Below are 18490 nucleotides of genomic sequence, written 5' to 3'. Positions count from 1 at the left end.
AGGAAAAAGTGAGCAGGAAAGGACATTCACATAAACATCACAGTCGGTTTCTAAAATTAAATGGGCAGGGTGCCATTTCCTAATTTATTATTCCTTCCTGTAATCAGACATCAGGGCAGCTCTCACTGCTACTGGAGAGAGAGGTATTTTCAAAGGCAGGCTTTCCCTGAGAACAGGGGGGTCAGCATTACATGGCAATCTTTTCTTTTAAGTTCTCTGGTTTCTCTTTTCATTGCAGTGTAATGAATCCAGTGCAGGTTCGCACTTCAAACAAACTCAGAGCTGATGTGCTGTATTCAGTCATTTAGAATCCTATTTCACATTCAAAGATAATGGGCCCATTCCACATATGAACAATGATGGGATCGGGTTCTGGATTGAGGCTGGGATATTCAAAAGGGTCTAAAACAGCTGGGTACCCAGCTCTGACTGACTTTCAGTGAAAGTTGGGACCCTATCTCCCTTTGGTTCCTTCACTCAGCCCAGGTTTTGCTAACTGTCGCTCTCTATAATGGTCTGAACCAAAACCCTGGATCCCAGCACCCCACTAACTTTGGGTGATGATCGTGATCCAGATCTGGATTTTGTGGGATGAGCCCTCCACTGCTAGCACTGCCACGTAATCTCTGCTTCCAAGAAAGAGCAATGCACACTGGGACTTGAATTAAGTTCACTAGGCAACAGTATCTTTGAACCAGGATCATTGGTGTGCTCTGTCCTCCTCATTTATTATTTGTAACCCAGTAAGCCCCAGCTGCAAGCAAGACCACATTGTGATGCATGCTGTACAAATGAGTAATAAAACCCGAGCCCCAAAGATCTCCTAGTTTAGCTTGCGACAAGATTCTACAGGTGGCTGGAAACCCAGTGGTGCAAGAGAGAAGATGAAGTAGCATTGAAGGGAATCGATTATCACACTGCAAGCAGTAGTTTCAGCTCACTATGGGAGGGGCCACAGAAATGCATCAGCACAGGTAACCTCTCCACTCCCCTCTTCCCCCCAGCCAAACTCTTTACTGTGTTTGTTGATATGGCAGCATCAAAGTAGGGGCTCTGCAAAATATATTCTGACGCTCAAACTGACTACCACTTCTAAGGGTGGATAACTGGACACTATGTACTGCTCCTGATGGTTGGTCGGTGATTGGATTTCAAATGCATTTTGCACTATCTGATGCCTCCCTGAGGTAGTGATTTAAAATCTAGGCTTGCAAAGTACATTATGTTCATCTTGTTGTTTTCTTGGCTTAAACTCTGCTACTGTCCCTGACTTGGCTAGAGGCCAATCTATTTTTGAGAAGATTAACAAGAAGTTCAGTAACTAGTAAATCAGCCTCCGGGAACACACAGCGAGAAAGAGAGAGAGAGTGTGTGTGTGTGTGTAACTAGTACAATTGGAGAGCAGCAGCATTCGTGGTAATAATTCATTGCTATATAGGTTAAAGTGCACCCCACTAAGGTTTGGCAACATTGAACTGCTCCTTCACCTTTATTATGCCAGCCAATAGAGACTGTCAGTCCCAGTATGCAATGTTCCAGCTTTGTCCAAGTGGAAGGTCACCTGGAGCACTGACTGCTAAGATCTGTATCTCCCTGGATCATGCCTCTGTGATGAAGAGGGATGTAATCTGCTCCCTTCTATGCAAAATTAGACATGGGCTTGGGCTCATGGCCAAGTATAGTCCTTGACTGGGCAAAATTTGGATACCTATATTCTAATGTACATGGGCAAGCAGCATCTTCCTGACAGATGAAAGGTTTTCAGTAAATGCTAAATTCTTGCAATTGCGATGAACCAACACCACATCTTGCCTCCTAGCACCACCGGAATCTAATGTAAATGCCACTCACTGTTCAAACTGTTTAGATGCTCTGATGATCCCTCTGGAAGGGGCAAGTATTTCTTTCTTCAGCAATGATGATTCTCTTCCACCATCTCCAGCTTGAAAGGTTGACACTGAGCTCACAAACCTCCTCCATGAATCAATTTTCTAACTATCATGGCCCAAGCTTTTAAACTTGATCAGAGGTAGAAAGAAAACAGAAGAGACCATGTATTACATTTAAATGATTGAAGGGTTGATGGAGAGACAGACTTACAGGTCATATCCCCTATGGTAGTTGTCCAACAGCTTTCCTTTACTTTGGGTCAAAACCTTCTGCTGACTCCAAAAATCCTCTTCAAGTTGGACAATCCTCCATTCATGAGAATTTTTCCTTATGATATGATATCATTACACACCCAAATCTATCAGCTCAAAGAAGCTCCCAGGCAGCTTCTGTTGATACATTGGATCTTATGGCTCTGATCTGTACAAATACTGTATGGCCTAAAACAAAGACAGATCTAAGCCATTTGTATTTGGAATTCAGCCGCCATGCTGAAAGTGTCAGAGCTGGATGCATTAAACTGAACAAGACTAGTCCCGAAAAAGTGGTGGTGGTGCCCGATGTTGGAACCCGTTACTCTGTAGTACTAAGAATTAAGTAGTACTAATTGCTTGCATAATTGGTAAGGAAGAATGGGGAGGTCAGGATCTGAGCAGTTAGACAGAGAATTCAGAGGAAGCCAAGGTTAAACAAAGCCAAATTCTCTCTGAGGTCACAGTTTTATTTACAGCAGTCTTATTCAACCAAACAAACCAGGAAAGCCTCAGGCCAACTAAGCAGTCTAAACTCCAAACCAACAAGATAAAACCAAAGCAAACAAACAGAACAGCTTGTATTTCCAGAGCTCCCTGCTCTACCTTCTGGTCACCAAACCCAACCCCTGTCTGTGCTGTGAAAAAGCTGCTGGCAGGACACAGCCTAACCCCATTTGTAACTTGATCGGTGTCACAGACTGTTACAAAACCATGGTTGTGCTCAGAGTGTAGGCAGAACCTGGGGCATTTGCGCAAGGCTCTCTTGTGACATCCTAATTGCAGGCGGCAAAGAGTTCACCGGAAGGGACCAAACAAGTGAAGCTGGATGTGGTTGTCATCTCTGGAGGAAGTGCAGGAGTGGCACTCTACCTGGAGAACCCCTTTAAGCATGGCAATAGTGATGGGGAGCTGGGGTTGAGAGGCACAGTCCTGCTCCTCTACTGAATGGATTCTCAATCCATTTATCTACCTGGGCAAGTTTTATTGCTTCAACTTTGTATTGACAACATTACTAAATCAACATCCGCAGCTCCTGAGCTCACAAAGATCTAGCCTATGGTAAGAGAAAGAGGAAAATATGTTAAAAAATAAACAGAAGCCACTATAACATTACCCAGCATGCAGGCTCCTATTTATGATCCCCCAGTGGGATGCCATCATTAAATTCAGCCGGAAACTTCTGGAACTCACCCACCCACAGCTGGCGTTTCATCCCCCCCCCCCCACACACACACACTGTATAACACATAAGGTTAAAATTAGTGACACATAATTTAGTCTCTTCCTTTTCATCATTTTGAAAGAAATCTGTCTAGGTTCCCCACCCCACACTCTGAATAATGAATGTTTTGTTGGTGTCACATTAATGACTCGAAATGCTCAGGCACATCACCTGTCAGATGTACTTCTAATGAATCTGATGGTTTCTGGGAGTTTTAAGTAATGCCAGTTTACTTCCATTCTGGAGAACAGATGTGGGGCTGAAGCCAGAAAAGTGCTCAACACCCTCAGCTCTCATCGACTCCAGCACATCTCAAAGTCTTGAGGAATAAACATATTTCGTATGAGTTAGTCTCAGGTTTATAGAGAGACCCCCTTTCATCTAGAAAAGCCCTTTCAACTAATTGCAGCAAGATCAGGCAAATACTTCTGCTTACTTTCAAGGGCCAGTTGAGGCTCAGCGTTACCTATGCAGATTTCGTTGTTGAAAATTATTTACATAAAAAAAATTCATGAAGCTGAGGTTATGGATGTTATTTACAGTAGAGGAAAGAAATCCTACCTCATCTTAAGCTTCTTTCATGAAGAATTTTCCACGTTCCTAATTTTGGGGCTGTGTCACACGTTGGGTCCCACACTTGGGTTTTGGCAGGTTGAGAGGTATGTACAGCAGAGGAATTCACTCCTGGGCGTTTACCTTCAATGTTATGTTAGTGAAAAAGAACCTGTCCCACAACACATTCCAGGCAAGATTTTCCAAAGCGATTAGTGATTTGGGGTGCCCAGTTTGAGATGCCTTAATGGGTCTTGTCCATAAAAAGTGCTGAGCACCCACCCTGGAAATTAGGTCACTTTAATTTGCATCAAGATGGGGGCGGGGGAAATCACTGATTACATAGGACAAAAAGAGCCAAGTCAGGAAAAGTACAGTTCTACATGATACATTTTGGATAACTATTCAGGTCAAGAGATTCCGAGACAGTTAGGAAGAGCATCCAAAGGGCTGAGCCCCATTCTGAAGCTTAGCCAGACGTAGTGCATCTACCAAACTGGGATGGATATCCAGGGCCGATTGGGGGGGGGGGGNCCTGTTTAGCTGCTGGTCCACCCTTGCTGGGGGGCCCAAACATTTTTTCACAGGGGCCTGAACCTGCTCTAAGCGGCCCTGTGGATATCTAGCTCCTGCATGAGGTTTCCAGCATGTCTGCTTCTGATGAGGCCAGCAGCTGGGAGTGCAGAGGTGTCACAAAAAGGAAAATATGGAGGTGGGGGTGGGGAAGAGGAGGAGTTACCTGAACTACTACTATCCTTAATTCAGTATCAGATGAAAATTCAGGGAGCTAACGCTGCCAGGGGGATGGGAAGAGGATTTTGTAGCAGGTGTGACCTCCCTGAGACCCGCATATAGCTCAGTTCATCAGGGGTTCCATGCACTGGGGCTCCATGAGGGCAAGTAGGGGACAAAACCGGTGGATCCACTGCCAACTGCCCCCTGCAGAAGGGGATAGCAGCCCTGGAGTAGGTCCACTGTTTCTCCACAGTTCCAGGGAGAGCAGAGAATCCAACACCCAGCAGGGAGCTGCTCTTGAGTATAAAACTATGAAAATGGAACTGGGACAAAGACTCTTCCCCCTCCTTCTCCCCCCCCCCACCCCCAAAAAAAGTCTCACAAGGAAAAAAGCTGTTGCTATGGAGTGAGCATGATCAATGTTTTTCTGCTATTTTTCCTCCAAAAATGTCCCATGAATTGCATGGGAAAAGCCAAATGTGTTTGGACCATTTCTGATTACAAACTCTCAATACTTTCATTACATGCCTCCTCCAAGGTGGAGCAACTGCGGCTTTCATTTTTCATCTGACCACTACCAGGGTTGCCAATTCTCAAAGTTTTATGACATATGGTTTTTCTTAAAAGCTCCAGTTTCAGGAGTCACATGAGAATCTCAGGTTATTTAAAAAAAACAACTAATCCTTGTTACGGAGGAAAGCTTGAAAACTTTAATGAGCTCAAAACTAGAAAGCAAAAGAAAAGAATCCCAAATTGGTTTAAAAGCAAGAGATTTTAAATAATCTCATGATTTTTGGGGCCTGACTCATGATTTTTGAATTCTCTGGCAATGTTGATTTTCTGGACAAGAGTGTATTAAAGCAGGAATGAGGCTAACAAAAGGCATTTCCTGGCTACCTTTAATTTCTAGGGCACAGGCTTGGCAAAGCATTTCCCTCCTTGTAGAGCTGTCTCAGTCAGGTATTTCTGTGCTACTAAAACAGGGAGTACATAAATAATTGCTGAAGTCCTTGAGATATTAGGAAGTGCTAGTTCCGTGCAGTAGCACCAAGAAATTCAAGGGTTATAATGGTGTAAAAGTATGATGCACTTTGTACCACCTTTCATCCTAGAATTGCAGAAGCACATTACAAGAGTGGGTATTATTTCCCTCATTTTGCCAGTACCAGGTTTACAATGACTCTGGACCCACACTTGGAAGGGGCACATAATCCCGCCTCTTGTGCCATTGTAGCTAACTGGCTGGGGTGGGAGAGAAAAACATAGGATGATCCAGATGTGTGTTTTCCCTCAGCGGCGCTTTGCAAACACTCTGGTCTCCAGATGGGATCTCTAAGGCACAGATGGGTTAAGCAAAGTGCCCAATGGGATTCTGAACCAGGGGCAGTATTCAGACATGATTTCTGGCTCCGAGGCCCCAGCTGTAACCACTGGACCACAGAAGTCATTCCAGATTTTAAATGTCCCTGTATGTTTCTTTTAAGGCTCGAAACTCAGTTATATATTTGAAATTTTATCACAAAGTGTCTTATCCTGTTTCATCAACAGAAAATGTGGATGCATAATGAAAGCAATAGTGGGACAATATATTATCTTGAAAAACCTAGACTAGTCAAAAATCGCCCCCTCTTTCTAACCCCTTTCTTCCACCCCGACACCCTCCCCTTCCCACACACTTATTCTTACAACTTTCCCAAGGATGCATGAGAGGCAGAGCGGAGCTGTCTGCACAACAAAGCAGCTGCTAAGCAACTTGTGTGTGATCGGTGCAGACCCCAACAACAGGCCTAAGCTCAGCTGTATGCGCGTACACGTGTGTACACACACACACACACACACACACACACACACCCTACATTTTCTTGACTACATCAAGAAATGAGACAATCACTTTTGATGAGCTCAGGAAATCAGCACATGCCAGGCAGGCACTTTGACTTTTCAATACGTAGCCTTATAGATCCTCTCTTGTTTTTACAAACCACGTTGTGAAGCCTTCCTCATCTCCATGCTCTCACACACAAAGAAAACTGGCACCAGCTTACAAATGTAGACCTTGCCAATGAGGCGGGAGAGAAAAACTCTGTTTGTGCCAAGTGGGCCACTCTTGTCTGTCTCAGAGGAGGCTCAGTCCCTTGGCTGCCTGCTCTCTCATTGGCTGCTGGGGAATCACCTCATTGGCAGCGCTGCAGACTCTTTTCTAGCCAAGGTTAGTTCATTGAACTAATCAGGTTCAGTGTGGCAATTTAGGGTGGCTGGGAAGAAGCCAAAAGACCTTTATTCCCAGGAAAAAAACAATGACACTGAACATCCCCAATTGTCCCCAACAAGAAGGAGATCAATTCACTCGGGATTTTAAATAGCAATATCACAGATTTGATAGGACAACTGTAGGTGCTTTGGTTAAAGTTATTGATTCTTCTCTGGTTTCTCATCTGAATTCAGTAAGAGAAAGTAGGGGTGTGTGTGTGTGTGTGTGAGATCTAAAAGCATAAATAGACTACACTTCTCCTTTGAATTCACTTTCTTGGCAAGCACCAGCAATGAAAGGAGTTGAATCTTTAGCCAAGACTACTGGTAAAAATCCATGTCAGAAATCTAGCGAGGGTACACCTTTGGGGATGGGTGTGGAGAGGGGGAAGAGGAGAGAAGAAATGAGAAGAGGGAGGAGCACTGCAAGGAACATTCAGGCCAAAAAAAAAAAAAGTTTGGATACTAACTAAATACAAAAGCCACTTGTTTTACTTTTGATACTCTCCATAGTCCACTCATGTTCTAGCCTCCTAATACTTTTTGACCCAGGACAATATACAGCCAAGTTAAGCTTCTTTATAAGCATAATTCGTATTCCTGGGCGTACAAGATGCTACTATATTTTCAATACCCAAATTAGCTTTCATGCAGAAAGATTAAAAAAAAATGCTTTCTAGACTATAATACATGGCAGACTTTTCTGTCTAAGGGACTTACATGTCTCCCTTTACCATTGTATTTGAGCAAGAGAGGGTCCTGTGGCACCTTTAAGTATTTGAGTGTCTTTGTATTTGAGTGTCTTCCCTCACAACTCCCCCAGGCAGTGGCAGGTCAGGAAGTACTCTCATCCCCATTTTACAAAGCTGAGGCTGTTCTCCCCATGTTCTGCAGATCTGCATTCTAAGACACCGTGAGACTAAGGGCCAGATTTCCAAAGGCATTTAGGTACCTTGTAGGATTTTCAGAAGGGCCTAAGGAGATTAGGTACCTAACTCCTATTGGTTTCAATGAAAATTAGGCATCTAATTTGCTTGGGCACTTTTGAAAACCCTGTGTAGCCCCTTTCTGCATCTTTAGGCACTCAAACACCTTTGAAAATCTGGTCTGAGTTTAAGCTCATTCATAGCTATTACAAAGTACTTTGAACTTTAGGTAGCCTAGATTTACAATCAGATGTGCATATCTATTTATAAGTCTGTAGCATACAATAAATTCTCAGTTATACACCAGGCTCTCTCTCTCTCTATATATATATAATTAACTGGTATTCTCAAAACAGATGAAAAAAAGCATGATATTTCTTAAAGTTTTAATGCACCTTAATCCTAACCTGTGAAACCCTTGCCTACATAGACTAATGTCCACAATCTCCAGTCTCATCTCACTTGTTTGGCCTGCTAAGCCATACCTGGTAGGAGAGAGGTGGCTCGCATGATAATTCAGTTCATAGTGGCCAAGTTTGGGACATATTTTACTGTCGAATAAGAGACTTTCAAGTCTTTTGGAGTCTTCATAAAGAAAAGAGAGACACCATTAGGTGTCACTAGAAATACTTGGCTCCAAGCAGCAGGAAGTTAATATCCTTGACAAAACTACTTTTATCTGAAACAAGCAACAATGAGAACTCAGCATGTCTTCACTTAATGGCACAGTGCGAGACTGCTGGATATGCAGAAAACAAATCCCAGTCTGTCCCCTGACAAGTTGTTACAGGGAACAGAAACACAACTTCCGAGTATAAAGGCCCTGGTTCTCAGGTGCATTGCCTTAGTCTTACTGTCAGCAGCTTTGGACTCTAATACCAATGTATAACCAGCCCCGGGAGGACCATCCCAATGTGAAGCATCTTCCAGTAGTATAGAGCCATCCCTCCTCATTACCAGGGTAGGGACACAGCTGGAAAAAAGGAGGCATGTCAGGAGACCCCTACAGGTGTCGATCCCAGCCTCCCATGTTAGATCCTTGGTTCATTGACAGCTGGCATAATAGCTGACTTTCAATGGGAGTTAAGCATCAAACTGTTTAGGTGCTTTTATAACTCCTACTCGGCACCAATCTGCATCTTTCAGCAACTAAATACCTATGTAAATCTGACCTATGGTCCCAACCCAAAATACCTTACAATCTAATCATCTTATCCTTTAATTTCACTCTCTCTTTGCTATTATTCACCTCTGCAATTTTAGACAGTTCTCAGGCATTTTTAGAGATAGTTATTATGGAAAATATTATACAAAATAAAAACTAAATCATATAAAAAACACCTGCTTATAATCAATTGTGGCTACAATAATTACACACAGGGCTCCATCTACCCACAGATGAAACAGGGTTTCAGATGAATTCTGCCTTGATCAAATCCAATTGCCTACCTCATGCTGAACAGAATGGAAGTTGTGCATATGCACTTGAGGACAGAATTTTTCTTTTATACTTGTTTTCACAAGAAGTGTTCCCCTCCCCTTTCACCACCTTAATCAACATTAAAGACTCTTTCCCCTACCCTATTACTTCAACTCCTACTTTTTCCCCTTTGTGCATGTCAAAATAGATTGACTTTAAAGCCAATCATAACGCAATTAGCTACAAAAAACGGTTACTCACCTTCTCGTAACTGCTGTTCTTCGAGATGTCCATTCCAATTAGGTGCGCACACTGCATGCACAGTTGTTGGAAAGTTTTTTCCCTGGCAGCACCTGTCGGGTCGGCTGTGGAGCCCCCTGGAGTGGCGCCTTCATGGTGCTCAAAAAATGACCCTGCCAACCTGGTGCCTCCTCAGTTCCCTCTTGCCGGTTACTCCGACAGAAGGGAAGGGGGTGGGTTTGGAATGGATACGAGCAACATGTCTCAAAGAACAACAGTTACAAGAAGGTGAGTAACCGTTTTTCCTTCTTTGAGTGATTGCTCATATTGATTCCAATTAGGTGACTCCCAAGCCTTACCTAGGCAGTGGGGTTGGAGTTATGGAATTGCTGATTGGAGCACCGCTCTGCCGAAAGCTGCATCATCTCTGGCACGCTGGATGATGGCGTAATGAGAGGTGAACGTATGTAGTGAGGACCAAGTTGCTGCCCTGCAGATTTCTTAGGACTTGAGTGATCATGTCGGGGAGGAGAGGTAATGTGATTGGGGCATCCACTGACAGTTCCAGGAGTGTGGTATACCAATGTTGTTGAAGCCATGCTGGTGCCACCAGAATTATCTCTGCCCCATCCCTGCGGACCTTGAGTAGGATCTTGTGCATGAGAGGGAATGGGGGAAAGGTGTCGAGCAGGCAGCGTCCCCAGGGTAGCAGGAATGAGTCCGTGATTCAGTCTGGGCTGTATCTCTGGAAGGAGCAGAACATTGGGCACTTTCTGTTGCTCCGGATGGCAAACGGATCGACCTGGGGAAACCCTCACCTTTGAAAGATGAAGTGTATGACATCTGGCCGGATTGCGGAAGGACCTGCTGAGGTGGTCCACCAGTGCGTTCTGAACTCCTGGTAGAAAGGATGCTTCCAGGTAAATGGAGGGGGCTATGCAGAACTTCCACAGTGGGAGGGCTTCCCGACATAAGGGAGAGGAACGGGCTCCACCCTGCTTGGTGATGTAAAACATGGCAGTGGTATTGTCCATCAGAACTGCTACGCATTGACCTCGTAGTCGGGCCTGAAAGGTCTGGCATGCTAGTCACACAGTCCTTAGCTCCTTGATATGGAGGGAGAGTTCATCCTGCAGCCAGAGGCCCCGAGTTTGGATGTCTCCCAAACGCGCACCCCAACCCAGAGCTGATGTGTCCGTTACTAGGGACAAGGAGGGCTGGGGGCTGTTGAAGGGGACTCCTTCACACACTGCCCAAGGGTCGAGCCACCATTGGAGGGACTTGAGTACTTGCTCCAGCACCGTGACTGCTGAATTCAGGCTGTTGAGTCCCAGGTGGTAGGTCAAAGCAAGCCAGGCCTGTAGAGGCCTGATCCTCAGTCTGGCATGTCAGGTTATGTACGTGCAGGCTGCCATGTGGCCAAGGAGATTCAGACATACCCTTGCTGTAGTGGTCGGTTACTGGCTGAGGCCTTGAATGATGTCCGTGATGGCTTGGGAACGGGGCTCTAGCAAAAGTGCTCTTGCCTGAACTGAGTCCAATACCTCCTTGATGAACTCTATTCTGTTGGATCAGTGATAAGGTTGACTTGTTCAAGTTGAGGAGGAGACCCAGTCTCTCAAATATGGATCTGACCAAAACAGACCTGAGACTCCATCTGCCCCCTCGTGCGGCCCCTGAGCAGCCAGTCGTCAAGGTACGGGTATACCTGCACCTGCCTCCGACAGAGGAAAGCGGTCACGACTGACATGCATGTGGTGAACACTCAGGGGGGCTGTTGAGAGGCCAAATGGAAGGACCGTGAATTGCTAATGTTTGTGGTCAACCACGAAGCGTAGGAATCACCTGTGTGAAGGCCGAATAGCTATATGAAAGTACATGTAAAGGGCAGCGTACCAGTCTCCTGGATCCAGAGAGGGAATAATGATGTCCAGGGAGACCATGCAGAACTTCATGGTAAAGTTGAACTTGTTGAGTCCTCACAGGTCTAGAATGGGTCTGAGACCCCACTTGGCTTTGGGGATTAGGAAGCATTGGGAACAGAATCCCTTGTCCCTGAGCTCCTGAGGAACCTCCTCCACCACTCCCATGGCGAGGAGCGTCCACACCTCCAGGATAAGGAGTTGATTGTGAGAAGGGTCCCTGAAGAGGGACGGGAAAGCGGGGGGAGGGAAGGTAGCAGCAGAATTGAAGAAAATATCCCACTTCTACTGTACAGAGAACCATGCGGTCCAAAGTTATTTGGGACCAAGCACGGTAGAAGTGGGACAGACGATTCAAGAAAGACGGGGAAGGATCCAGAATTGAGGCTGATGCGCCATCCTCGGGTGCACCTTCAAAAGGCTTACTTTGAACCTGACGATGTTTTGGTTGGGCCCTAGCCCTGCCTGGGCAGGGGGTGGGAAGGCTTTTGTCTGCCATTCCTGTCCCTTCTCCTATAAAAGTCCTGCTTCGGCCGAGGAGGATAGGAGCACTGCTGCTGGGGCTTGAAATGTTTCCATTGGGTTGCTGGGGTGTGCATAACCCAGGATTTCACGATAGCCCTGGAGTCCTTTAGCTATGCAGCCTAGAGTCAGTCTGCTCTGCAAACAGACCTGCCCCATCAAAAAAGCAGGTCCTGCATGGTCTGTTGAACCTCGGGGGGAGCCCCGAGGCCTGCAGCCATGAGCTACAGCTCATGGCAATACCGGGACAAGGTGCGTGCAACCGAGTCCATAACATACATTTTTAAATGCTCCCTTTTTGAAATTTTGCATGGCTTTCCGCATCTCTTTAGAACATGTAAGTGTTGCAAAGGCTTCACATTTCACCCAGTGAGTCGTCTTTACTATCTCTCAAACACTGGCTGCTGGTAGATATATGAACATGAAAATCACATTTAAAAGGTATAGCTTTAATCTGTCACGGCTAAAATGAGTTTTGCCATGACATGTGAAATCCCGACCTCATCAAAGTTAATGAGAGTTTTGCTATTGACTTTGGTCGAGGGTGGGGGGCAGTATTTCACACCAGAAGTTTAGTTCAGTATTAATAATCTTCAATGCCACTAGCTGGAATAGTTCTGCAGTCTTACAAAACTTTACTGCTATATCAGACTGTTTTTAACTAGTGTTGGTGTTAAGATTATTTGTTATACGTATGATTAAAGGAGAACAATGGTGTGTGTGTGTGTGTGGGGGGGGGGGTTCACATGCTGAAATAGTTCAGTTTTCTCACAACAAAGTAGGAAGGAGCTGTTGACAGTATGTCAGGAATGTGAATCTTCCTGTCCTAGGAAATTAAATGTCTACGTAAATGTGACCATTCTACACAAAGGTGTACGTTCCGCTGCTAGGCCAAGAATAGCCAATGTAAGTCAGAAAGCACGAGGAGAGAGACATCAGATATTTCTAAACAATTTTAATACAGAGTACGGATTTTAAAAGGCAAATGGAAGACGTGTCAGAGTAATACGAACCAAACCCCAAAGCTCTGAACGTTAATGCATTAGTATCTGTCTGCTGTTAATTACAAGAACATAATAGTAAAAAGTAATAGCAGAAAAATTTATGTAGAGTCCTTTGATTTTTTTAATTTCATCTGAACACTATGATGGCATATAACCACCTTTTGACTTAAAATAGGGACTGCCAGAACTATATTAGATAAGAGCTCCTGGACTTTCATTAGTCTGCTGATCACTGTGGTAGTGGCATGTATTATGGATACAGGCAGACACAATAAAACAATAAGGGTATGTCCAATAAGGGTGATTGATTTATCGGGGATCAATATATCGCGTCTCATTAAGACGCAATATATCGATCCCCGAACGCGCTCCCCGTTGATTCCGGAACTCCACTGGAGCGAGCGGCGGTAGCGGAGTCGATGGGGGAGCCACGGCAGTCAATCCCGCGCCGTGAGGATGGAAGGTAAATCGGAATAAGATATGTCAACTTCAGCTATGGTATTCCCGTAGCTGAAGTTGAGTATCTTACATCGACACCCCCCACACAGTGTAGACTAGGCCTAATAATTCTCTGTTCCCTCTAAATAGATACTTCCTATTCTTTGCTGTGACTTCCAGAAGTTACTGGGCTAACATTCTCTGTATTGCCTCTGCAGTGCCACAGGGATGATTCTGATGTTGTAGCCACACTTTCTAATCAAACTTCATTTGGATGTAGCCCCTTCCTCTGTCAGATCCACTTGCCTCATTATCTTTTCTTTCTTCTGAGTTCAGGGCAACTTTAACTCCAATCCTGAACATTATCCACCACTGTCCAAATGCAACTAATTTTAAAGCATATTTTTTGCCAGCATCAAAACCCCACCTATTTGTCAAATTCTGTGTAGTCTGCAAACCCAGCTACATAGATTTTCACAAAGCAAACATTACATAGTTATTTTATCTAATTATACAACTGCTTCAGAACAAATATAGAACACTAAGCCAAGAATGTTAAAGATCACAGTATTCTAGAAAAATAACTTCACATGTTTTTATACTGATGAGAAAAATAAATCAAAGAGCTTAGCACCAATATTCTTCTTTCTTTAATGCCCATTGTCAGCATTAACAATGCGCATTTGCAGGAGATAGTCACAGAAGATGTGTGTGTTGTGACAGTTGAGTATACCTAAGACAAATAACACATGTAATATGAAGGTAGCAGGAGGAGAAACTTAATTGGTGATCTCCTTGATTTTTATTTTAGAAATTATATTCCCTGTAACAATTCCTCCCAATTTCAAACTCCCTTGCCTGCACTCTACCATTAATCGGTCTCTGCCAGAAGTGTCATTTCATAATTCTGAGCCTCTGAACAGCTTCAAACAGTTGCCATTTAAAAAAATAACCCCCTTCTCCCTCCTCACCTCTGGCATGGAATGTCTTCCCAGATCACACTGTTCCAAGGTTCTGGTTGAGCATCATTCAGCCATGGGCTTGTGACAGGTTTATGGTCCAATATATTGCAATCTAAGAGAACTGGTAAAGCGTGAAATCTCAGACCTTGTTATTGGGATGCCATCAAATATTCTAGGCCATTTTTTAAGCAGTTTCTAAAATGTATGGGTTACACATTAAGGCCTGTGCAGTTGCACTCATGGGCAGAGCTGGGCTTTAGATTTGGGAGTAGGAAAGGAGGACAGTCATTCCAATAACATTTTAAAAAAATCTACACATTGTTAAATAGTTTCAAGTGAAATGGGACACAAACAAAAAACAAATGTTGTATTTTTTTTTAAAATTCACATTTGGGATGAATTTCATACCTAGCTCATGAGTAACGCAACCAGTCCCAATCCATACTAGTAACATTTTGTATACCACACCACACCGTTATGAATTCTCTCTCTATTTTGGAGTCACTCTCAAACCAGTCATTTGATCCATAGGCTGAAACTTGCCATCACTTAGTCCAACACTTCAAAAAGCACTCATTGAATTAAGTCACCAAAGGAATAACTATATTATTCTGCATTGCACTCCAATAGACACAACAGACATCCAGTAACTGCAAATGCAGAGTTGTTTTCTTTCACTATCCTCTTACTTGTCAGAACAACAGAAGTTTGAGTGACATTCCTATTCCTGGTTTACAGTCCATCTTTTGGAAGCACTCACAATCCCGAGGCTGTTGCATTCCTGATTCCTTCTCTAGCATTTATACCTGTTTGTTTTGCACTTCTTGGGATTTGGGAAGTTACATTAATCCCTAACTACTAGAAGAAGAAGGTCACTGAATAGCTACTCTGTGACAGTACAATCATCCCAGTATTTGCCTAATTTTTCATATAGATTTTTGTTGAGCTGGTGTAACAATGCTGCCCTTGGTGGGACATTTCTGAGAGTACCAATCCAGGACAAATTGCTTAGAGGAGGGCAGTTACAGCCCAAGGCTGGGGTTTCTTTGCACACTAAGGCAAGGCAAACCAAACCAAACCGAGAAGACTTCGGTTTTATCCCACTGGCTAACCATAAATCACACAAGCAAGTCCCTTAGGCTAGGTCTACACTACCCGCCTTAATTGGCGGGTAGAAATCGACCTCTCGGGGATTGATTTATCGCATCCCGTTGGGACGCGACAATCGATCCCTGAATCGACGCTCTTACTCCACCAGTGGAGGTGGGAGTAAGCGCCGTCGACGGGAAGCCGCAGAGGTCGATTTTGCCGCCGTCCCTACAGCGGGGTAAGTCGGCTGCGATACGTCGAATTCAGCTACGCTATTCGCGTAGCTGAATTTGCATATCTTAAATCGACCCCCCCCGCCCCCCCCCGTAGTGAAGACCTGCCCTTAGACACTCCAGTTTCCTAGTATCACCACCAGTGCCACTCGTTATGGGGACAAATGGTTATGAAATCCAATACCCCAGTAAAAGAAAAAAGGTTCTCTTGATCCCAAAGGACCAAGCTCCAGACCCAGGTCAATATACAAATCAGATCTTACCCACAAATCACGCTGTTGCCAGTCCTTTCGAATCTAAAATCTAAAGGTTTATTCATAAAAGGAAAAAGATACAAATGAGAGCTAAAATTGGTTAAATGGAATCAATTACATACAGTAATGGCAAAGTTCTTGGTTCAGGCTTGTAGCAGTGATGGATAAACTGCAGGTTTAAATCAAGTCTCCGGAGTACATCCACAGCTGGGATGGGTCATTCAGTCCTTTGTTCAGAGCTTCAGTTTGCAGGAAGGTTCCTCCAGGCAAGAAGCAGACTTGAAGGCAAGATGGAGGAGCTGCAGCTGCCTTTTATAATCTCTCCCTGTGAAAGGACACCCCTTTGTCCTGACTGTGGAAAATCACAGCAAGATGGAGTTTGGAGTCACATGGGGCAAGGCATATGTCCATGCTTGACTCAGCTCTTTACAAGCCGACACCATTGTTTACATGTTAGTTTGAACATTCCCAGGAAAACTCAGATGTGGACTGGCGTCTCCCAGAGTCTGTCAGTTAAAGGTTTCTTGATAGGACTATTCTCAGTAAGTGCCAATTCTCAAGAAGCTGACCAAATGCTTCGCTGAAGCTACTTAGAATCAAAACACATTGAGATACAAGTACATAGCCAATATTCATAACTTCAACTACAAAAATGATACACACATACAGATAGCATAATCCTATCCAGCAAATCATAATCTTTCCATAGACACCTTATATGACAACCTTTGTACAATATTTGCTGCAAATATATAACAGTGGTGGCAACAATGATCTATACGGTCACAGTTTATGTCAACAATGTCACAGCTGGTTACGAGAAACCTTCCTTCTTAATATGGAGCACTGGTTAATGCTTAGAGCATGGGAGCAAGGAGTTCTATGATCTATTTCCAGGTCTTTCACTGTGTGATCTTGGCAACTGAACATGGCTGGGACTTTCCCTCATCTGTATGATGGGAATAATACCTACTTCCCAGGGGATCAGTTAATTAGTATCTGTAAAATGCTTTAAGAGCTTCATGGGAAAGTCATTATATAAATCCAAAAACTTTATCCTAAATGGAAAGTCAATAGCATTTTTCTTTGTATGTGTGTTGTGCTGTTGTGTAATGGTGGTGTTTTGTTTTGTTTTTTTTTAATTAATGGTCAGGAAAATATCAAGGATTTTTCTTGAATCTCCTGGGCTTCTGTCTAGACCTGATAAAGGTATAGCTATTTTGTCTCCCCTCTTTAACATGACCAACATTTTCAATCTGAGGTTACCAGTAGCGTAGCTAGGGGGGTTCAGGGGAAGCAGCCGCTTCCCCTCAGTACATTTTTCAAAAGCGGCGCCTGCCGGGCCATCACTGGGGTCCTGCAGGCAAGTGGTGGGGGCAGCATGGTCGGACTCCAGAGGAGCCATGGGGGGCGGGGGCGGGCGCGGCCAGAGGAGCGAAGGGGCCGGCTCCTCGGCCATCGCGCCCCACGCTCAGCGCGACCCCAACATCGCTGCCGCGGCCGCCGCCTGCAGCGGCTCAGGGCTCGGCAGCAAAGCGCTCCGCAGGTGGCGGGCAGATCCCTTCTCCCCAGCAGCTTCCTGCTTCCGGGCCGAGGGAAGCAGGAAGCTGCCGGGGAGAGGGGATCTGCCCGCCAGCTGCGGAGCGCTTGGCCGCTGAGCCCTGAGCTGCCGCAGGAGGCGGCTGCGCTGAGTGTGGGGCATGATGGCTGAGGAGCCCGGCTGCACCCATCCCCCCCCTCCCATGACTCCTCTGGAGTCCGGCCTTGCTGCCCCCCCCCACTTGCCTGCAGGACCCCAGCGGCGGCCTGGCAGGCTCCGCTTTTGAAAAAAATGCTGGGCTGCCCGGGCGAGGGAACCAGGAAGCTGCCAGGGAGAGGGGATCTGGCCGCCAGCTGCTGCCTGCCCCACTGCTCCACTCCCCCGAGCCCCCGGGAGAAGTGAGCAGCGCCCGCCCGCCCCCCCTTCTCTCGTGCCTGGTCCCCCCCACCGAGCCCCTCCGAGGGGGGGGGGCGCAGCATGGCTGCAGTGTGGCTGGAGGAGCCAAGGGGGGGGCATGGCCAGAGGAGGAGCCAAGGGGGCGGTGCCTTTTTTATGGTTGCTCCCCCTGCACTGAGAAGCTGGCTACGCCACTGGATGTTGTGCCATAATTCTTTCTGCTTGCTCTTGCTCAGCACATGCGAGATTTCTGTGTGTGGGGTTAGACAGCTAAGTGCCTTTGTATCCAAATGCCAAACACAATTAGCTGGAAAAGCACCAAAACTGCCAGAAGGCCTCTCTGGGTACAGGACTGCTGTTTTGTCTGAAAGAAGAAATTGATAAAGGGAAGGTTTAACCAAACAAACCCACGGGGCCTTGTTTTAATTTTTTGAGCAGATTTGGCCTCAGTCCAATCTTCTTTGGCCAGGAATTCCACAGCTGAGATCACTCTTCTCCCTGCACCTGAGAGTCTTTACAGCCTGGGCCTGTCTTGCTCCATTCTCTGTCTGGGAAGCATAGCAGATGGTTGCGCTGTGTTTTGAAAGAGCCTGTTTTCAATTTATCAATGACATCTCAAATTAGACCAGCACTTTGAATAT

Source organism: Trachemys scripta, chromosome 2 (genome assembly GCF_013100865.1).
Source record: "Trachemys scripta elegans isolate TJP31775 chromosome 2, CAS_Tse_1.0, whole genome shotgun sequence".
NCBI lineage: Eukaryota > Metazoa > Chordata > Testudines > Emydidae > Trachemys > Trachemys scripta.
The sequence above is the reverse complement of the archived record's forward strand: the minus strand, read 5'-3'. Positions refer to the sequence as shown.